Source organism: Gossypium raimondii, chromosome 13, assembly GCF_025698545.1.
Source record: "Gossypium raimondii isolate GPD5lz chromosome 13, ASM2569854v1, whole genome shotgun sequence".
NCBI lineage: Eukaryota > Viridiplantae > Streptophyta > Magnoliopsida > Malvales > Malvaceae > Gossypium > Gossypium raimondii.
In genome coordinates, this window is record NC_068577.1 from 12,326,050 (window position 1) to 12,350,579 (window position 24,530).

Genomic DNA, 24,530 nt, shown 5'->3' on the forward strand with positions numbered 1-24,530 from the left:
TGATATATGATGTGTAATATGATATTGAATATTTATATATATGCATATGACCTGATGATGAAATGAAATGAGATTATGATATATGAACGGTTGATACCCATGTGAACTTAGTAAAAGGCTAGGATATAGTTGGCATGATAATAGGATCATATGCGCGTGTGTGTATGAGATAGTTGATGATGTGGCGATTATGATATCTTATTTCGAGATCAAACATCTGTTGCGGATCATTGAGTATTCACTATCTCTTCGAAGACCTTAGTGTGAGGACGAGATGTATTTGAATACGTATATTAACCACCTCCAGAAGTACAAACGTCCAGATTGTGAATACTGCTATAAAATATAGAAGTACGAGGCAGTATTTGCAAGTATACGGGTCTAGTTGTAATATAGTTTTACAATGGAGTAAGTGAGTACTACATACCCAAGAAAGGCGAGTGCTGGATCAATTATAACCTAAACACTAAAAGATTTAATTAGTACTTTAAATTAGTTATAGTATGAATCATAAAATAAATGAGTTTTAGGGTTTTTATAACAATAAAACAAAATATCATAAAATAAATAAACTTCAAGAGATAGAAAAAGGAGAATGAATCAAATCTTAATTATAGGTGATTAGCTCGCTTCGGTAATCCCCATCAATTGCCTTTTCAGGCTCCTTATCAATCAAATAGTCCCTTACCCCAGCAAGATCTTCCGATCTTCCACTAACATAATGAGTCAGCAATGACTACTTATCTTTCGACCTCACAATCCAAACTAGCTTAGGGTAGGTGTTCACGGATGGGCCATAACAATTTTGGGTTAATTCCCACCTTGATAACTTCTCGGGGTTGTCAGACCTAGGGTTTGTTTCATGTTCTTACTTTCCCAAACAGCTGATCCATTGAGTAACCCTACAAGACAGTCAATAGATCATACCTCCACTCGCTAATCCCCCATAGAGGGATTAGTTCCTTATGGTTTTCATAGGCATTATAGAATGAATATAAAGAGAAAACATTCTAATTAAATCGATAGTATAGAGTATATGGAAGAGTCTGATTATATTGAGGCTAATCACGAATCTACAAAGTTTGAATGCTTTCCACAATTAAGATCTCTTGAGAAAAAACGAAGAAGAACTGAAATAAATTATAAAACTTAAAAACAAAAGAAAAAATAAACTAAATTTACTAAAGAAAATCTAGGCTAAGTGAATGATGTATATAAAATGTGCCAAAGGAGCCTATTTATAAAGTCCAGGTGGTCGTCATCCTTAACCCTAGGTTAGTTAACATTCCTGAGCTTTAAGTTTGATTGTGAAAACCAAAAGCCCCTATTTCGTATTTTATTTCCATCCCAGAGTCGATGTCGCGACACACCAGGACCTGTGTCATGACATAGCAGTCAATGTACTCCTTTTGGGATATCTTCAGGGGTATGTTGCGACACAGCATGACTGTGTCGCGACATTAAAGGCAGTCTTGAGGTTTCCCTATTCTGCTCCATATGTTGCAACATCGGTTATCCCTTGTTGCGACGTACAATCAGTATCAATTTAATATGGCTTTTAAATGTCTTTTGTACACTCACAAAGTGCGTTAGCTCACCAGTAGGCTTCATTTAGCCCTTAAGGTCAATTAAAAACTTAATTTGTAAATTTTATTAACTTATTAAAAACTTAAGAAAACATAATTCAAACCTACTGAAAATGCTTGTTTTCAAGCTCCTAAAGTGCGATAATTAGTTTAATCTACTACACCGAATCACGACATATCAAACTCCCCCACATTTAAGCCGTTGCTTGTCTTTAAGCAACATGAACAAAAACAATAAATAAAAATGATGACACTTGAGCAAATATGATAAAAATAGTTATTTTGGAGCACATGACTTAGGAAAATTACATTCACTCACAATTTTAACATGATGAAGAATTAATTAACCAGTTTTAACCACAAACACCTAAGTTCAATATGTTACAAAGTATACAAGCATTAAGGATCTCACTTGTAGGGATCCATCAGTAAATCATATAAGTACTTTTATTATCCGAAAAAAATAGAAATAGTCATTTATGCATATGTTTAGTATGAGGTCCATTCATGTATAAGGATATTTAGGTTACATAGGAATTTTCGGCTTGTAACGTTCTGAGGCTTATGAAAGGTATGAAATTCAAAGATAGTAAGCATCAAGAGGGCTACAAACACGAAAATAGTTTGGCACATCGTATTGATCCCTATTCTTCCCCCCTTAGTGACCCTTATCCACTTACCGCCTTATTACTCTTTCTCTCACCTTCCTTGTCTCTTCATATGTAATAAGTCATAACATGACATAGTAACTACGGCTAGCCTTACGAGTTTTCGTGCGCTAATGAACAAGTTTTTCTTTCTTTTGTGACTTCGTGACTTTTTTCTTTATCAATGCATCTCAGTCATGAATGTTTTTTCGTTGGTTTAGGACTTTTTCTACTCACACTAACTTTCTTTTTGTTTGGAACATTATGCTAACTTATAGTTCCTATATCACACAAATCTTTCCTATTTCACTCTATTTTTACAAACTCCACAGTGATGTATCTACTTAACCCTCTTTCCTATTTCACTCTATTTTTACAAACTTCGTAGTGATGTATCTACTTAACCCTCAACACGTATGACCAGACGTCTATAGTCGTGCAGTGCAGGACCAAAGAAAAATAACAAATACAAATTAATGTTTTTAGGCTCGAGGTTTGTAATGAGGTTAATCAAAAAGTGTTAACAAGCTCAAAAATTGGTACTAAGGGTGAAATAGAAATAGTAAAGCTTTTTGGCTCTGGATGTGTTTCAAACAATGTCTTAGGTCATCCCTGAATATCTCAATATGCACAAATTTAATTAACCAAAAAAACTCAAATTCAACCATTTATCATTCATATTAGCATGCTCGTTTCCTTGTATTTTCTATATCATTTGATACAATTGATTGCTTAATACCTATTTACAGTGTAACATATAGAACTTAGTAGTCTAATAATAAAAATTTTAAGATCACCTACCATCATGCAAAATTTATTTGTAAACACAAGCAACCTATGTACATGCTCCTAACCAATCACTTGTATTTCTAAAAGCTCAAGCACACCAAAGCCAAGAAAGAATCAAAGAAAAATGTAGAAGAAATTGAAAATAAACAAGTTTTCTATATTACCCGTAACACCTCTAACCCGTATCAATCACCGGAATAGGGTCACGAAGCATTATCGTAAAAACACAACATAAAACATACATTTCCAAACATTAATATAAACATATCATGATCTATTCATTTACAAGCATATAGTCCCTTAGCCGAGCCTTCGAGGCCTTAAAAACACTTTAGAAACAATTCAGAACTAAACTAGAAGCATTTGGAACATTTAAGAAAAAATGGAAAAATTAAACTACAGGGGTCATACGACTGTGTGGCCAGGCGGTGTAACAGTCGAAATAAGGACACACGACCATGTCCCAGCCCGTGTCCGTGCCCGTGTAACTTTCGAAGTTGGGTCAAACGGTTAAACCACACACCCGTGTGCCAAGCTGTGTGCTAAGCCGTGTAACAACCTGACTTGCAAACCTTAAAACCTACAAGGGACACACGGCTAAGTCATACACTCGTGTCTCAGGCTATGTGGGCATGAAATTGGCCAAATTTAAGCCATTTCCATCACCAATACAAGTATGTACCTAAAAGCAGTTTGTGCTCAAACTCAAAGCACCAAAACCTGACCAAAACATGCATGAAATGACCACTTCAATAGACCATTACCATTCAACCAATATGCCATACAAGGCACCTCAAATGCATTCATTCAAATCTTACCTAAACATGTATACATACCACATTTCAATCATGCCCATCAAGTCCAATACCTCTTTCCAAAACATACCTATCTTGACCATTTTGAAACTATTCCATCATATACCATATTGGCAATTGAAGCATGCATCAAAACTTAGCCATATTAACACATACCAACAAGACACCAAATACCAAAAGTACATCAACCAAAACAACATATATATGCCAAACTTATCAACTAAACATTCAGCTAAATTCCATTTCAAGTCCACCTATACATGCCATTATAACTTTGGCCAAAACACCAAAACTACCGATATAATCGCTGGATAGTGTGATAATTTTTCACGAGCTTCTAAACCAATCGAGCTTTCGATAATCTATAAAACATAGGAAAGAAAACTATGTAAGCACATAATGCTTAGTTAGTTCGTAAAACATGAACATAACTTACGATTTCAATACATAATATTAAAATTAAGCATGATATGATCCCAACCATAAGCTTGGCACAAGCCTAAGCACCATCAACAACACATGTTAGTACATTAACACATAATTTACTTGAATTATCATAAGGTAAGCTAGGTGTACATGAACATATTACCTTTGAATTCATCATTTTCATGAACATTAATATACTATCTTTAAACATTTCCATTTCAATCCTTTCCATAAATTCATGGTATAGTTCATTTGAACACTTACCATTCCTTTCCTTTTTATGCTTGTTGGACCATTTAGAATATCATCGGATACTTGGGAAAGCTCACATGAAATGTGCTAAACATATAACCGTACCCTTTCATTTTCCTTTACATTGTTGCTCACATGAGCTGTGGGTCAGAATGTAAGCTACATGATACTGCTCACATGAGCTGTGGAGTATCCACAACAAATGCAGGACCTCATCCATTGATAGGACATTCAAGACCAAAACCCGAAATATGATAACCCTAAAAACATGTCATTTGTATCCTATGAATTCATAAGGTTCAAATATGGCTCGATAATCGTCGTGACATTGTTGGATATTCATCATTTAGTTACATGGAAACTAATACATAAACATGTAGATCAATATAACATTAAAACATTATTTAATCATACGAACTTACCTAGACAAACAAAGTATAAAAATGTAGTCGATCAATCCGAGGCTTTTGCTTTTCCCCGATCTAAATTCGTACGAGGTCTACCTTGATCTAAATAGATAAATTCAATTCATTTAATATTTTCATTATTCAATTCAGTCCACATTTCATATTATTACAAAATTACTATTTTGCCCCTAATATTTTAACCTTTTTACAATTTAGTCCTTAAGCTCGTAAATTGAAATTTAAAATTTTCATCCTCATTTCATGCTAATCAGATTCACTAGGGACCTATATCAACTCACACAATCAGCACTTCACAAATTTACCATGGAATTTTACTACTTTTACAAATAAGTCCCTAAATGACATTTTCATCAAAAATCACTTTACAAAACTTGTTTATTTAACAATAAGGACTCATAATATTTCATTAAACTTCAAGAATAATACAAGAAAATTCATGGAAAAACCCTAAATCTATAATAATTTTGCAAATTAGTCCCTGGGCTAGCTAGGTTAAGCTACAACTATCCCAAAAACATAAAAATCATTAAAAACGAGACAAAATAACACTTACATGCAATGGACAATGCTAGCCGAATGTTCAAGGTACAACAATGGAGGTTTCTTTCTTATTTTCGGTGGAGAATTCCATTTAGGAAGATGAATTTTTCTTTTATTTTTTTATGCTTAATTTATTAATGACCATTTTAACCTTTGTTTTTATCATGAAAATCACTTAATTATATGTTCATCTCTGTCCATTAACATAATAAATGGTCTAATTACCATATAAGTCCTCTCATTTTTAAATTTCATAGCTAATTGATACCTTTAACTAATAGAACTCTACTTTTGAACCTTTTACGATTTAGTCCTTTTCACGAAATTAAGCATGCAAGTGTCAAAATTTCTTAACAAAATTTTTATACGACCTCATTAACATTCTATATACATTAAAATAATAAAATAATAAATTACTCATCAGATTTGTGGTCCCGAAACTACTGTTCCAATTTCACTGAAAATGGGTTGTTACATTACCCTCCACACTTTAGTTGACACATTGTCCTCAATGTGTAACCCATAAAAAGATAAGGAAAGAAGTTACCCGATTGACCGTGGTCACTCTAACTGCTAATAGTGGGTTCTTCTTCCATTGATCGTTTGGAGTTCGAATTGTTTGTGTCTTCTTTGTTTTGGGTTCCTACATAGAAAACATAAACAAAATCTATCATAACTAAAAAATCTACTTATTAATCCTACTCCTAAAAAGTCTAAATCAAAATCATCCAAAAACTAATACAAGTCTTCCCAAAAATAAAAATGTTCAATCATTTTATTCAAAATCCATCTCCTCACTTCTGTCACCCTCATCACTTTCTTGTCCATCTACTTCTTATTCCATATTTGTTGACCTAAACATGTATGGTGTATAATTAGGGATGTTGTTTTGCCTAGCAAATTCTTGGAAAATCAGCGTCGATTCTTTCATCCACTGTATCATCCAATCTAGCCTTTGATGACTACTTTCATCAACTTCTTGTTGAGATTGTGTTAACCTCTAGGATGCAAATGGTGTAGCTATCACGTCTTGTTGTCGCTTGTTCCAATATTTTATTTGTTTGACTCTCTGCTCAGTATTGTTGGAACAAGGTGTCCTTGATGATACTTTTAGATTGTTTCAGTGGTTGCTCAGTGGATGTCTAGGTACAACCACCTTTTTACATAAGGACGTCACTAGATGGGGAAAGAAAATGCCCACCTTTTGGCTACTAATGCATGTCTTCATGTTCTGGTAGATCAATTTATCGATGCACACCTTCTTTTTCTGTAAGATTGCATATAGTAAGACTGCTCGAAAAGTATTAACGTTAGAAACATTTAAAGCAGGTAGTATTCGTGTGCACACAGATTGAATCCATATTTTAACCTCCGAAAACATAAGGGCTTGATGAAAAGACACAAGAACATTGGTACCTTCAGTCAAAAGGTTTATAATGTTATCCATATCTATGTCTCGAAAATATTCCAAATTAGTTTCATCAATAAATTCTTTTTCATAGTATGGAGAATTATGAAAGTCATAAATAATTCGAGGGGTTACTCGCACTTCCTTCCCTCGCTTGGGTACTATATCCCACATATGGCCTTCAGTATTTCTAGACTCTTGGTCCCTTAAGGATGCATAAAACTCTTGAACAACAGAGACCACATCATTATCTTTAGTGATCGTCCAAAAATGTTTCCACCTATGATTTATTACTAAAGTCCATATGTCCTTACACAAAATCATCGACGGATCAAATCTCATTTCTTGGATAAAAGTTTTTCCCTGTATTTTAGTAAAATATTTTCCAATACATCGATTTGCAAAATTAGAGGGGTTTGTAACCGTTGATGGTTTAGGTTGATTGGTTCATCTAACTTTTCTATAAGGCATGATTAAACTAAGAACCAAATTAATTTATCAAGCAATATTTAATAGAACAATAACAAGTTTGAGTTAGGAACCCTTAACCTCGAAAAAATCTTTAAAGTCCTTGCCGTACGCATTGGTTTATTGTTCCTTTAAGTGCTCCCCTCATTTTCCACACCAAAATATCTTGAATGATGAGGGATTTCACACTAATTCCAAGAAGAGAGTGAGAATTGGGATTTTAGGTTTTAAATTTTTTTAATGATTTAAGAGGATTAAGGAGTAAAGGGGTGTTAAATATATTTATGAGGTGTATTAGGGTTATAAAAGAGGTATTTTTAGTGGTACAAATCGTGTAAAAATAAATGTTTAGCCACTCGATTGCACAATTGGGTCTGGTAAACCTTGTAGAAAATTACAGCGATGTAGCGACACAAAGGCTTCATGACGCGACACATTTTTCAGTTTGGAAATTTGAGGAGACTGTCATCCATGTTGCAACATAGGAGTGTGGTGTTGCGACGTCGAGTTGGTGTCTTTAATTCTTGCATTCTACACAAAGTGTCGTGGCTCGAGGTTGCCGTGTTGCGACACTGACTCTATGTCAGTCCAAATTTCCATCTTTGAGGATGTCTCGATCTTGAATGAACATCTATCAAATAAAAGTTAACATCTAAACTCTACGGTTAGTTAAATATACAATAATTTAGAATAGTAAGGTAATTAAAATATTTTTTAAGTTTTACTGCCGGATTCATCCGACAGTATCATCAATTCGCCGATGGATGATTCTTCTGTTCTGTCAATATTAGTCCTTCGTCCATCGTACCATTCCACCCATGCTCGCTTGTCCATTTTCTTAAACCTGTGTATTCTTTCTACATGCATAAAAGGAAGTGTATCCCTTCACTCAGGAATGTTAGAGATAAACAATTTTTTGCATTGCTCCCCTAACTTCCTCCTGTCTTCCTCGCTTGGTTGATGGCCACATTTAAATATTCCACTCTGACCATTGATTTTCATAGTCAGTTCATTTTTCTCTAAATCAATCGTGGATCTAGAAGTGGCTAGGAATGGTCTACCTAATAAGATCGCAATATCTTGATCTTCCTTAAAATCAAGAACTACAAAATCTGTCGGAATAATGAAACTGCGCACTTTGATTAACACATCCTCTAGTACACCTTTTGGATGAACTGAAGATTTGTCAGCCCACTGTAGTGTTATATGCGTATTTTTAAGATCCCTAACCCGAGTTTTTCAAAGACAGATAAATGCATCAAATTAATAATAGCTCCTAAATCACATAGAGCATTATTAAAATAAATGCTCCCTATATCTATGGGAATACTAAAACTTCTCGGGTCTTTTAATTTTTGGGGAACCCGTCTTTAGATAATAACGCTACAGGAAGTTTTTATACTAACTTGTTCACCTACCTTAATTTTCCTACTCCTAGACATAATTTCCTTTAAAAACTTGGTGTACTTAGGAACTTTCTCTATTAACTTGATTAAGTGCAGGTTAACATTTAATGTTTTGAACAAGTTCAAGAAACTTACGAATTCATCATCATCCTGTTTTTTTCTTCTAGTCTTGGGGGAATGAGATTTTTGCACCGACAAAATTTTTAGTTATTTCATTCTCTGTCTCCGCTGCCAGTGTGGTTACCTCTTCTGGCTCTGGCTCATTTTTAGCCTCTCAGGATTCCACTTGAGGATCGTCGCTTTCACGTGCTCTTTACCTTCTCTCCGTGGATTATCTTCCGTTGTTGGGAATACCTGTGCCAATTTTTCTTTTGATGTTACCCATCATGCTCATCAAATGGCTCATTTGATCCTCAAGTTTAGTCAATGTTCTTGTTGAATTGGTGCACTTAGACTTCACCTGCTTGACATCTGCTCTCATTCACTATATCTCTCTCTCAATTTTATCCAGATGTTGATCACATTCAGTATGGTCACTTAGGTTGGCCCTATCTTGGGGTTTCTTCAAATAAGGAGGTTGGTAATTAGTGCTTTTAGTTTGATTTGAATTATTACCTACTCATTGGTTCCCTGCCCATATCAAATTAGGGTGATATCTCCAATCGAGATTATATGTATTCAAATAAGGGTCTCCACCCCTATTCCAGATGTAATTTACATCTTCAGTAGGATTGTTGATATAGTGTAAGAGCGGTTTGTCTCCCCCATGCATAGACAGTGAAGAAGCAGATCCACTAATTGTTAATACTTCTCATCCTCTTGGATAGCTTTTAGGTTTCTGGCCATTTGTGAATCCTTCAATTTGCCACTGACAGGAGTTTAATTACATGTTCTCAATAATTCTGTACGCATCCTTGTACATTCTGTTCATAAGGGCTCCTGCTGCTATTGCATTTAATCTAGATCGTGCATTCACATTCAACCCATTATAAAATACCTGCAATTGCATCCACTTAGGGAATCCGTGACGCTGACATTTCTAAACCAATGTTTTAAAATGTTCCCAAGCCTGATAGAAAATTTCTCCATCCATCTGTCTAAAGACAAGAATCTCTCTTCTGATCTGAACCGCTTTGTTTGTAAGGAAAAACTTCTGTAAGAATTTTCCAACAAGTTCATACCATGTCGTGGTAGACCCTGGTGCCTGCAAATCTAACCAAGAAAATGAATTGTCAATCAAAGAAAAAGAGAATAACCAAAGACGAATAGTGTCATTAGTGACCCCATTATACTTAAAAGTATTACAAAGTTTGAGAAATCATTGCAAATTATTTTGGATCATCTAAATCATTGCTGGTTTGATCTCGGAATTAGTTGCTATAATAATTGGCCTTGTTATGCTTTCCTAAACCATATCTAAACTTGGTAGTGCATAGTCTCTTAAGGTTACCCATCTGCATGTTTACGGGCAACTGTGGTGCTGGTGGGTTTCCTAAAACATTATTGTCAGCGTCACCAAATAGTGGATTTTCACGTGGTACATTACCTGCAGCAGTTGGTGGTGGATCTTGCATCTGCTGTTGCTGTTATTGTTGATGTCGAATTTTTCTTTGAACTATTCTGAATGGATCTATGGCTGCTACAATAGGCATGCCCTTACTGCGAATCATACACTAAACCTAGAAAGAAAGGATTAGTAAATAAAATAAAATAAAATAAAATCGTATCTATTACCTAAAAATTTCCTAATCATTATGTTTAAATGCAAAAATTAAAATCAAACTAGTGACGTTGCCTCCCTGGCAATAACGCCAACAACTTGACTGTCTTGGGACGTACTATTGTCTAGAGCATGAATACTGCAATAAAATATAGAAGTACAAGGCGATATCCGTAAGTATACGGGTTGAGTTGTAATATAGTTTTACAACGGAGTAGGTGAGTACTCCAAGGATCGTACCAAGGGAGGTGAGTGCTAGATCAATTCTAACTTAAACACTAAAAGATCTAATTTGTACTTTAAATTAGTTATAGTAAAAAAAATAAAAAAATAAAGAATTTTTAGGGTTTTTATAACAATAAACAAAATATTATAAAAGAAATAAACTTCAAGAGATAGTAAAGGAGAATGAATCAAATCTTGATTATGGGTGATTAGTTCGCTTCGGTAATCCTCATCAACTGTGGTTATGGGTTACTCGTCAATCAACTAGTCACTACCCCAGCAGGATCTTCCGATCTTTCACTAACATAATGAGTTAACAAAGACTACTTATTTATCGACCTCACAGTCCAGACTGGCTTGTTGTAAAGGTGTTTACAGATGGGTCATACCAATTTTGGGTTAATTACAACCTTGATGACTTCCTGGGGTTGTCAAGCCTAGGGTTTGTTTCACGTTCTCCCTTTCCCAAATAGTTGATCGTTAAGTAACCCCAAAAAATAGTCAATAAATCATACCTCCACTCGGTAATCCCTCATAGAGGGATTAGTTCCTTATGGTTTTCATAGACAGTATAGAATCAATATAAAGAGAAAGCATGCTAATTAAATTGATAGTATAAAGTATATGAAAGAGCCTAATTGTATTGACATTAGTCATGAATCCACAAGGTTTGAATGCTTTCCACAATGCAGATCTCTTGAGAACAACGAAGAACAATTGAAATAAATTTTAAAACCGAAAAACAAAACTAAATTTTCTTAAGGAAATCTAGGCTAAGTGAATGATGTCTATAACATGTGCTAAAGAAGCCTATTTATCGTGTTCAAGTGGTTGTCATCCTCAACCCTAGGTTAGCTGAGGTTCCCGAGCTTTAACTTTGATTGCGTAGACAAAAATGCCCCTATTTTGTATTTGATTTCTTTCCCAGATTCGATGTCGTGACACACTAGGACCTGTGTAGCGACATAGCAGTCGATATATTCCTTTTTGGATATCTTTAGTGGTATGTCACGACACCCTCATGCTGTGTCGCGACATCGAAGGCAGTCTTAAGGTTTCTCCATCCTGCTCCCTCTGTTGTGACATCGGCCATCCCGTGTTGTGATGTAGCAACTAGTGCTAGTTTAATATGCCTTCTAAAGGTCTCTTGTACACTCAAAAAGTGCATTTGCTCACCCTTAGGCCTTATTCGACCCCTAAGGTCAACCAAAGACTGAATTTGCACATTTTATTAACTTACTAAAAACTTAAGAAAGCATAATTGAAACTTACTGAAAATGCTTATTTTCAAGGTTCTAATGTGCGATAATTAGTTTATTCTACTACATCAAATCACAACAGATCATATATACATTTGATGCTTATGGGATTTTCACTTCAGTGCCTTTGTATAGTGTAGTTCACCTGCGTGTCCGAGTCTATTTTTACTAAGATTGCATTAGGAAAAACATTAAAATGAATTTTGAAATTAGAATATAAAATGTGTATTGGTTAAATGGTGTTTGCAATAATTTGATAATATAGAATAGTATTAGAGGTACATATATGTGAAATGTGTTTCACGATAGCATGTGAAATTCCATGCAAACCAGTTTATATGAGCCCAGAGGGTTGATACAAAAATATAGTGAATCAATAGATTCAATACGAAAACAAGATAATGATACGTTCAATGACTTGAATTGAAATGGAATTAAATGTATTAATGCTAATATAAAGTAAAGTTTGATATGTTATATTTATATAATTAATTGGCAACAATTGAGATGCAAATATATGCATGATTGGTAATAGATTAATAAAATGATATGCATAAATTAGATTGTAATTGATGGCATTGTATGAAATTGAAACATTTGATATTATATAGTTGAAATGTGATTTTGCAATGGTATATTTATGTTGTTACCGTGTTATTTATATGACTTGAATCATGAAAGTACCACTGAGCTTTATTGCTCAGCGTATGGTTTGTTATTATGCGTGCAGGTATTAGGGAATCTCAAAGTATTGAGAATTGATTCAGCATCCAAACCGCAACTATCGACTCAGCAAAGTTTGTGTAGTTCCTTTATGTTTTGATATAAGGCATATACCTAGGTTTTGAGTTAGTTTTGTATCAAATGGTCATTTTGTGTCCCAATTTGGTAACGCCATATGAGTTTAATGTTATAAATTTCTAAATTCTTATAAAAGTTTAGCTTAAGTATTTGGAAAGGGTTAAATGGTTAAAATGTTGCAATAGAGTATAGTATGACTCGATTTTAAGTTGAATTGGTTAGTTAGGTGTTTTTTAATGAAAATGATAATGAAATGGTCATATTTTAGCTAATTGGAAATATGTATCTTGTTGAAATGATTCATCTGAAGTATGAATTTTTTGTACAATTGTTATAAAAATTGTACCATTTGGGCCTTTTGGAAATACATAGTCATGTAACGATGTCAGGACCTTAACGTCACGATGAGATCAAGTTAGTGAGCTGCGCCACGACGAGCAACCCTTGAAGTCGTGATGTTAACCTGATAATTTAAAATTTTTAAAACTTGGTCCCTATTTGATCATGAGTCAACTCAAGAGCTTTCGTAAGCTTGTATAAGACCTAGAAATGATTGTATAATATATTTTAAATTAGTAATATAATTATTAGCATGTATTCATAGTTAATTAAATTGTATTTGATCATAACTGCTCTGGCAACAAATGTGGCATCCCATAGCACTGACCTGGTCGTGTATTGGGTGTTATAGGGGCATTATACTTCTATATCTAATAATCACAAATGAGATACCTAATTCTGATCTACCCTTACTGGTAAAGGAGTTTCAATGAGAGTGTGCCTTTGTTTTTCTCTTGATTATTTAAGAAGAAATCTTTCCATGTTGTTGCCAAATTCTTCGACCTAAAGATAGCTCCTAAGATTAACTAATTCGTTTTTGAAATATACTATGCTTCCAAATGTTAGAGGATTGCAATTATTTTGAGTTTGCATATATGTAATTTCACCCTTTTCCTTAAAGGTAAGTATGTTGTTACGTAGAGATAAAATAAACTTATGATAATTTAGTGAACACTTTAAGGTGTGTAATGATGCCACTTTCTTTAATGTTATTTTTGGTCTAACTTTTATTTTGGCCAAATAAATACTGATAAATGAACCTCGAGGATACAATGAATTCAATGACTATTTGTGTTTTACACTGATGAAAGTAGTCCCCTGAGTATTGAACAAAGCATAGAAAGAGTATCAAATTCTATAAATAACTTCTGTAATAATTGTTAAATAAAAATATTTCAATATTAGAAGATGGAGGAGAATAGGAAGATGTTTTATTTTTGAAGCTTTGATGTCTTAATATTTCTTCATGCAAATATTGACATATTCGAAATTGTTGTAATGTGCCCAAGGAAGTGATTACTTCCATCACTAAGCGTGCTAAACGATGGTTGAAACCATCCCTTTCCTTTAACCGATGGTCGAAACCATCCCTTTTCATATTCAATGGTCATCACCATCCCTTTTTATATTCGATGGTCATCACCATCCCTTTTTATATTCGATGGTCGAAGCCATCCCTTTTCATTTTCGATGGTCGTTACCATCCCTTTTCATATTCGATGGTCGTCACCATCCCTTTTTATATTCGATGGTCGTCACCATCCCTTTTCATATTCGATGGTCGTCACCATCCCTTTTCATATTCGATGGTCATCACCATCCCTTTTCTTTAATCGATGGGCGTCGATACTTCATTGGATTTTTTTCGTCGAGACATGATATGATAATATAACATGATAGCATTTAAAACAAAAATTTAAAACTCTATTTAACGTACGAACTTACCTAGCTAAATTGTATAAATGACAAGGTACAAGGGTATTTTGGTAATTTTCAATTCTCCTCGACTTTCCACTCGATCTTGATCTAAATTAATAATTTTATTCAGTTAATTAATTTAGACAGTAAAACAATGTATTTTATGCAATTTAGTCATTTTTACAAAATTTCCCCTAAAATTTTACTTTTATTCAATTTAGTCACTAAGCTTAAAACATGCAAATTAACCATTTTTAATGCCAATTCACATCAGTTGAATATTCATGGCACACAAAAACGCCCAATTTTTTAATAATTTCACCACAAATCTTTGTATTTTTATTATTTCAACAATTTAGTCCCTAATAAGAAAATTCATCAAAATTACTTAAAAGAATACTTTCAAATATCAACCAACATTTCAAATTGATCATGTAATATCTAAAATCACATAGATTCATCAATGGAAACATTCAATATCTTTAACAGTTTCAAAATCAAAAGTACAGGCTACCTGGACCTAGTTGCAACGATATCAAAAACATAATAATTATTTAAAACGGGGCCAAAATCACATACCATGCATGAAATTTCACCATGGCTGAAAGCTTCATCTCAAAAAAGGCTTCTTCCTCCATTAAAATTTGGTGGAGAAACATTGTAAAAGATGATAAAGCATTTTGATTTAATTTAATTTAATTGACTAATTACCATTTCACCCTTAAAAACTCAACCAAATTTCATCAAATTCCAAGTCATGCTCATCCACTATTCTCTAAGTTGGTTGAGTTACTACTTTACACCCTAATTTCATGCTTTTATATCAATTAGATACAAATAATGCTATACACGTTAAATTTTACATCTTTTACGATTTAGTCTTTTTAATTAATTAAGTATCGAAACGTTAAAATTTTTCAACAAAACTTTAATACCACCTTAATGACACTCCATAAATATTTATAAAAATATTTACGGCTCAGTTTATAGAAACGAGGTCCTGATACCTCATTTTTTAAAACTACTTGACTTTAGGGTCTTACCACTTGAAGTTAATAAATCGCTTATATAACATAAATTATCAAATCAAAAATATTTTTAAAAGCACATTTGACTCATAAATATTAAATCATAATATTCAAAATATTTACAAACTTACTCGTCAGATTTGGTGGTCCCGAAACCACTATTTTCGACACCACTGAAGAACGAGTTGTTACACCCGTCTTTATTTTTATGCATTTTAATTATTTTTATAAAATATGATTTTCCATCATCTTAGGATTATTGTAATATATTTTAATTAAATTACTAGTTAGATATGTATACGTAGAAGTTAGAATTAATTTATTTTTTCCTCCTTTGGGTACGATCCTCGGAGTACTCCACTACTTTGTTATATTAATATATATTACAACCTAACCCATATACTTGTAGAAACCACCTAACGATTATATTTGGTTGTAGGATTTAGACTCTAATCATTAGTACATTCAGAGGTAGTTACTTGACAATTTGAACTAAAGCCAATCATGTTCCAAATGTTGTAATCTATGGCTCAGTTTAGTGGGATGCCTATTGAAGATCCGCACATTCATCTTCACCTATTCATGGAAGTGAGTGACTCTTTTAAATTGGTTGAAGTTACAGAGGATGCCTTGAGACTAAAATTGTTTCCATACTCTTTAAGAGATAGAGCACAAGCATGGTTGAACTCCTTACCTCTAGATTTAGTGACTACATGGAAAGAGTTGGCTGAACATTTCTTGATGAAGTACTTTAATCCCTCTCTAAATGCCAAGCTCCTCAACGAAATCACTTTATTTTAGCAACTTGATGAAGAATATTTATATGTGGCATGAGAGCAGTTTAAAGAGTTATTAAGAAAGTGTCCCCACCGTGTGATTCCTTGTTGCATTCAAATGGAGACTTTCTGTAATGGTCTAAATGCTCATACTATAATGGTGGTTGATGCTTTAGAAAATAAAGCTCTTCTTTCTAAGTCCTACAAATAGGAATATGAAATTCTTAAAAGGATCTTCAACAACAATTATCAGTGGCCTACTACTAGAGCACCTACAATGAAAAGAGTGGCTAGAATTCATGAAGTCAACGCTCTTATATCTTTGGCATTCCAAGTATCCTCAATATCAACTATGCTTAAGAACATGAACATGAATTTATCAAATGGTAACTCGATAGGGTAGCCTTTGGACCAATTCGAGAATGTTTCCTATGTGTATTTTGGTGATGGCCATGTTTTCGATAATTGTACATCGAATCCAACATTAATTTATTACATAGGAAATTGCAATAGGAATGGGCCAGAATTGAAATCCTACAATTCTTCATGGAAGCATCATCAAAATTTCTTATGGAGTAATCAAAGGGATGGTCTTAGCAACTCATCTATGTCTTATTGACCAAATTATCCATCGGGGTATTCTCAACAACTTGATGCTAATTTTGGTTTTCAAGCAATTAAGGATTGGTGAGGTCAAACCTACTATAGTTACTCTTCAGTTGACAGACAGGTCTCTTACACATCTTCATGGGAAGATTGAAGATGTGTTGGTATGGGTTGATAAGTTCATATTTATCGTTGATTTTATTGTGTTAGATTAGGAGGCAGAGAGAGAGGTGTCTATTTTTTTGGGAAGGTCATTCCTCACAACCGGTAGAACCTTGATTGATGTGTAAAAGGATGAACTCACCATGAAGATCTACGATGATATGGTAACTTTTAATGTCTTCAAGGCTATGCAATTTCAAAATGAGCTTGAAGAATGCTCTATTGTCTCAATATTGGATTCTTTATTTTCTACTGAGATGGAACATAATTCTCTTGATGATCCTTTGGAACATCTCTTGTTATTTGATTCTCCACATGAAAATGATGAAGATGAGTAACTAGCTTGGTTGAAAGCTAATTCGCAAGGATTTGGAACAAGAGCTCGGTTTGATTCATTAGAGCTTTCATCCAAAAATTTCAGGGCACGAAAAACATCAGTTGAAGAGCCACCCAAATTGGAATTGAAGGTTTTACTTTCTAATTTGAGTTATTTGGGTTCATCTTTTACTTTACTTGTCATTATTTCAACAAGGTTGACTAATGACCATGAAGTAAAGTTACTTGCAGTTTTTAAAAGGGTTCAAGTAATCCATCAGGTGGAGTATTGTATATATTCGAGATATTAATCCTTCTTTTTGTATAAACAAGATATTGCTAGAAGACAATGAAAAGGGGTCTATCGAGGAACAGAGGAGATTGGTCCAATATCGGGTATTTGTCTCCGAGAAACTCCAATCTCGATGGTCAAGGCTATTCACTATTATCAAGGTGTTTCTGTATGGAACGGTTGAGTTGCATGATAACAAAGGAGGTGCATTCAAGGTTAGTGGACAAAAAAATGACATTAGGGGTAGTTCTTGTCCAATCGAAGCACGAATCAAAATTAGATGTCTAGGGGCATTTTGTTCACTAAAACTTGGGCTGTAATCAACTTTAAATAGCCAAATTTTGGTTGAAGAAAGAGAGGCTATAGTTTTAGGGTTAAATTTTTTTTAGTTTAGGCTTTCTTTTATCTTTTAGCTTAGGAGTATAGTAGTTTTCTTCTCGATAGTTTAGGGTTTACTTTTTCTGCACATTTTCTTTTTCTTTCTCTTAGTATTAATGGTAGTTAGTTAATTTAGTTATCACTTTGTAGCTAGGGTTTAATTTCATGTTTAGGATTTTACTTTGCTTATAATGACACTTTCATTTTTAGGTTAATGTTATTTTAGTTTTCTTTCTTTTTATCTATTAAAGATCTCATCTTTATTATTCTTATTTCTTTGTCTTTGTGTTAGTTGTTTTTCATTTAAGTTTATTAAGTTAAAACCAAAGCTTTCATATTTTTTTTCAAGTTTATGTTTTTGGATTCCAAGATTGTTTCTTACATTTTTGTTAGTTATAATATGATAATGGGTAGCTAAACCCTAGGTGGTTGGTTGATGGAAATTTTGGGTAGTTGGTTTTAGGTTTTAGGGACTAAATCTTAAAAATTTAGACTAAATTGAATACACTTCGAAACTTAGGATTGACGCCCTTAAGGGAAAATCAAGATAAGTGAGACCGAGAGGTAATCTTATTGGGCACCCATTCCTTAGTCCCGGGTTAGCTAGCAAGGTCAAAAGATAAACCGAACTAATTTGTCTAAGTTGGTAAAGTTGAGACCGAAAGGTAAAATGGAACTAATTTAGGAGTGTTAACGATTAGATCCCTAATTCAAAGGTTAATTAACAACATGGAAATCAACCAACCGTTGCATGTTATCGTATTTGGTAGTTTTATATTTTGCATTATTTACAATTTAGTCTTTTTCTGTTTTAGGTTATTAATTAGTTTAATTTGTCTCAAATTAATGGTTTGTTGTACTATTGCAATTAGTGAGTAGCTAGCTAGACTTCTTTCTTGCATGCACTTCTGAATAGAAATCAATAAATCACTAACTCTCTTGGGTTCGATCCTTGGAATACTCTAGTGTTCGTTTGTAACACTATAAATATTACAACTGACATTGTACGCTTGCAATTAAAACCACTTTTCAAGATAGTCTTTCCAAAATCATTACTTTTAACGCACATGCATGCAGGCTGTTAGGAACCATGTTGCTAGTGAAGAGCAAGAAGATCACACCAAAACTGATAGTGACAATCATTAGTAAAATTGGAGGGAGTTTTCTTTCTCTTTTTTTTTTTAATTTTTAGTTAGTATTTGTTAGATGTTTTTGCTTAATTTTTAGTTAGCAATAGAGACATTGCTTTCTTTTAAGTTTGGGAAGGGAGAGTATGTTTAAGTTGGTGTTTAATTTATTAATTTCCTTATTTCTTATGTTTCAAAAAGTTGCTTTAATATTTTGATGCTTACATGGAATCTAAGTTTTAATGGAATGTAACACCCCTCGCCCGACCCGATCGTCGAGTTCGAGCTATAGGATGCCATATCTGTTAGCGGAGCAACTACTATAAAAGAAATATAAATAAATCATTTAAACATTCCATAATCACAATTATCACATGCTATATAAACTTTTTTGAGACTCAATTGAGCTTATGAAGGCTTTTTTCTTGACTTGAGCGTGAAATATGTCCAAATTGCAAAGTTTTCAAAATTTTAGTTTAGGTATCGATACCCCTTCTAGGTACCAGTACTATTTTGAGCTTCAATGTGTAGAAAAAAAAATTAAAAATAATGTATCGATACCAGTCATTAAGTATCAATAGCTCCTTCATGGTATCGATACTTTACTTTTGTATCGATACCATTTTAATGTTTGATGTTTTAAAAATTAAGAAAAATTGCTAAAGTATTGATACCCTTTTCTAAGGTATCAATACCTCAGAGAAAAAATGTGAAAATTCTACATTTTGGTACCTATTTCGTTCTAACTTATCAACTTACCCAAATGGTGCTTAAATTCACATTTAGACCTGCATAAAACCAAACCAAAACCATATCTAAACATTTCATTTTAACCAATTCAAACCATTCAAACTAATATGCCATCATTTGGCACCATACATAGTAAATCAACCTACTCTTTCATAGTTTTAAACCATTCAATACCATTACATACCATATCAATTCATTAAGCAATTTGACATTCAAGTGCCACATTCATAGCCTATTAAGTTACCAATATACACATATTCATATATGGACAATAACATTCTCTAATTCAAGCATTAGTCAAATTCAAACCAAACTACTTACCCAAAGTAAACACATCTATTAACACTTATGTACATGCCACATAACCAAACTTTAAAACAATCAAAATTCTACCAAGTTGATAGCGAGATAGTGTGAGCTTCGATACGATCCGATCGATGCGGTTTACAAACTAACAACTACAAGGGAAAAAGAAATTTAATACAATAAGCAATTTAACTTGGCAAGTTGCCTAGACATGACAACCACATATCAACAAGGTGAGTTCTTTATATGACCATATTATTAACAGTTCAAATAATTAACATTCAACACAATGTCATTAATATAGAATCAATAATTTAATACCATTTGCATAATTCAATCAACATATAATCTTTTGTATATCAACGTATACCATTTCACTTTACTTAAACCATATAGCCCGATGAACTCTAATGAACAGATTCAGATACACAAGTAACTACACCACACCAGGTTGCCGTTAGAGCAGTAACTACACAACACCAAGGCACCAAAGTGCAAATCCCATAGGCAAGCACATATAATCATATAATAATACGTCCCTCCACCACACCAAAGTCTTTGTAGAGACATTCAATATTCGATGATCCGTAACAAATGTTGGATCTCGATATGATCTGTAATAAACTTTGTACAATGACATACTTTGTTCCATCACATATAACTCGTTCCAGTGTGCAATTAACCCTATTGACTTGCCAATCGTATCCTATCCTTTATTACATTCATTCGGGCACATTTAGCATGTATAACCATTTTTTACAATTTAGTCCATATCTCACCTTTTTGTACCAAACCGTAAATAATTCAAATTACATTCACACAACACAAATTATTACTTCAAGTATATATTTAAATTACATATAACCATACCATGTGAACTTACTTAGAAAAAATAGCAACAAACAAAACATCAAGGACTAATTAGTAATTTTGCCTTTTCCTCGATTATCCTCGATTTAATTCAAATCCAAATCTATACCATAATTCATTTCAATTTATCAATTCCAAATACCTTATAACATCCTATTACATGCATATGATAATTCAATTTCACTTTTGAATGCTCCCTAAAGTTTTACATTTTATTAAATTTAGCCTCTAAAACTAAAATTACCATAACTTTAAAAATTTGAGCTTTAGTTTTAAAACCGATCTCCATTACATCTTTTTATAACCCTATTATCTATAATTATAGAAATTTAACATCAATTTTGAAATTTACACACATTAGTCCCTAAGTTCAAAAGTAACAATTAAAATTTCCAAACTAATCATTTTTCCTTACTAAGCTTAAATCTAGAAATTTAGTACCAAAAGCTTAAATAAATCAACAATGAAAAGTTTTGAAAAGTTTAACAATTTCACAAATTGGTACACCGGTTAGCTAAATCAAGCTCTTGGGACCTAAAAAAATATGAAAATTACAAGAAATAGACTTGAAATTGCTTACCAATCAAGGGACTAAAGCTTGATTGTTCCAACCCTATTTTTTTCTTCTTAGAAACAGTATGAAGAAGATGAGCATGAAGAATGGCGTATTTTTCTTTAATTTTTTACTTTTATACCATGTTTAGTTTATAGTTAATCATAATTAACTAATTAATCCTAATTAGTTAACCATAAGCATAATTTAACACAATTTGTGGATTTCAAACAATATCCACCATCAAACATCCATTTAACAATGGACCAATTGCTTAATTGGTTATCCAAGTAAATAAAAATCCATAGTGATTAAATTATACCATTTTTACAAGTTATTCCTTATACTTTAATTAACTATCTAAATAAAAAAATTAAGGGACCAAATTTGTTGGACCGTTTAGAGAGGATTTAGGTATATTTTTTGGACTGTTTGACCCTTTTCAAGCCTACCTTTTTTATTATTATCCCTAGAACACCAAATTTGAGCTTAATGGCCTATTTTTATTACTTTAGGATATATATATATAGTTATTTTATTACTTTTAAGCTTATATTTCAATTAAGATAAAAGTGGTATATAGTGTTTTTGTAATTAATTTAATTATGTTTATGTTAAGTAGTTAATTTTTGAAGCTTTTATTTTAATAATGTATTTTTGAGAAATGAGATACTAGAAATGTGAATTTTTATCCTTGAGGGTGGCTAGTAGAACATTGGAAATGTAGAGAAAAGAATATGCTAAATTTGAACACATGAAGCTCCAATGCTACAGCAAAAACGTAGCATCAAGCTTGATGGCAACAAATCGGATATCCCTACATTTAAAGAACACTGCATAAGCTTTTGGGCTTAACCCATCTCTTAGCCAATTGCCGATGATGACTAATAATTAGAAAGAATAGGGCTCTGCAAAAATTGAAAGGTCCAAAGACTCTCATGGGGACAAAAATAGAATAGAAAGGGGACTTGACATAGCCTCCCACCATCTTTTTGGGGAGGATATAAATACCTTATTTTAAGAGCAAAGAAAAAGAATAGTCGTATAGCGGTTGATTTTCAGTTGTACTAAAAAATACAAGTTCGTAAATATTATACAATAATATTGTGTTAGAAATAGAAAGTATAGGGTCCCTAATGAGAATATATGGAATTAATTTTTTATACGAAGCTAGGAATTTAAAGTTATGGTTATTAGAGTTTAGGGACTAAATTGAATAAAATGTAAAATTTTAAGGTTATCAAAAATCAAATTTATATAGATTCATGCATATCATAGAGTATTATGGATACATTTGGTATTGATTGATGATATAAAATAATTGTTTAGATAAAGAATTGGATCAAGTGGAGTTCATGGAGGAAAAGCTAAAATTACGGATTAGACCATAAAGTAACCATTTTACATATTTTGAGCAAGTAGTTTCATATGGAACTTACCACCCTATTTTATTTTATGCAGGAGTTATGTTTGAATTTATATATATGTTAGAATTGAGTAGAATTTAGTGATTTTTGACATATGGCTTAAAATAGACTTAATTGAAAAGTCATGAGAATATTGGTTAATTTGAAATTGTATAGGATACAAATGTCAATGTTGAATGATTACGGGAATCATAAATAAAATATGTAATCATGTACAAGGATTGATAATGACATGTATACGAAAATGATGCCCGTGTAAACTTAGTAAAAAGTTAGGAAATGTATGGCCTGCCATTAGGATTATACATACGTTTGATCAGGGATAATACATGATGTTACGAGGTCTAGGATTTGTTGCATATTCTTGGTTTATACATATTTTAGGTTCAGCCTAGACAGGTAACCTTGATATAATGTCAAATTGTGTGAGCAACCCTAATATATTGTCAGCTTGTGTGAGTACTCAAGTTCGTTTTACTGTAGTTCCATCAGGTGATATTCAATTGATTGGAAATGGAAACTTAATTGTGAATTGTAAATGAAATGGTAATTGTTGATGCTTGATATGTGGATAGCTATGTGATTCCTTTAAAATCTTGATTTTACTTATGATTTGGGAATGTGACTAACACATTTAAATAAAAATGTTGTTATATGTTTAGTCATATCACCAAGTGCCAAAGGGTCACTATGTTATATGCCAAATTGATTAGTTTAATTATGCCTTAAATTATCAAGGTATGTTTAGTGATTTCATTTGAACTTTCTAACCATTCTTAATGCATTCTCTGGTTTTTTCTTTCCCTGTAGATTTTCACCTTGCGGAACGTGCCGAGCCGAATCAGAGTAGGAGTTCACACTATCATAAGATGATAGATATACATTCGTTTTGAGTTTAGACTTTGTGGCATGTACATAAGAACTGTAGTTGTGCAAATGGTGAATTTTGGAGTTAATGTCTTTGTTAGAATGTGATGATGGTTGGATTTGTGTAATAGGTTTAACATGTGATCAAATTATGCATGTTTTTATCTTGTGTGGTGCTTGTATGCATAATGGTATTAATTGATAGGTTTTGGCATGATAAAGATAGGAAGTATGATGGTTTGAATGGTTAGGTTGCTAAATGACCTGTAAAATGGGTAAAAATGATGGTCATGTTTAAAACATATGTTTAGTGTATTGTTGATTTGGCTCTTTTCAATGTCATATGGATACTTGATGCTCAAAATGAGTATTTATGCATATATTGATCAAGTAAAATTTTCATGGTTAGATGATAACTTTAGAATATAGAGTTATATTCAGTACTTTTAAGCTTACAATTCATTCGAGTTTAGAGTGGTTGATAACATTTTAGTAGTATTTTGGTTATATTCTTGTTAGGTATTTATTAAATAAATATTTTTGTT

General features: G+C 32.8%; 2 non-coding genes across 2 annotated transcripts; one reads left to right on the plus strand and one right to left on the minus strand.

The window, feature by feature from the left end:
• Positions 1–9,784: 9,784 nt before the first annotated feature.
• LOC128036371 (small nucleolar RNA R71) lies at positions 9,785–9,890 on the plus strand. Its single transcript, XR_008193168.1, has one exon. It is a non-coding gene; the product is annotated as a small nucleolar RNA R71 (small nucleolar RNA).
• Positions 9,891–16,327: 6,437 nt separating this feature from the next.
• Positions 16,328–16,435, minus strand: LOC128036367 (small nucleolar RNA R71). Its single transcript, XR_008193164.1, has one exon. It is a non-coding gene; the product is annotated as a small nucleolar RNA R71 (small nucleolar RNA).
• Positions 16,436–24,530: the final 8,095 nt, after the last annotated feature.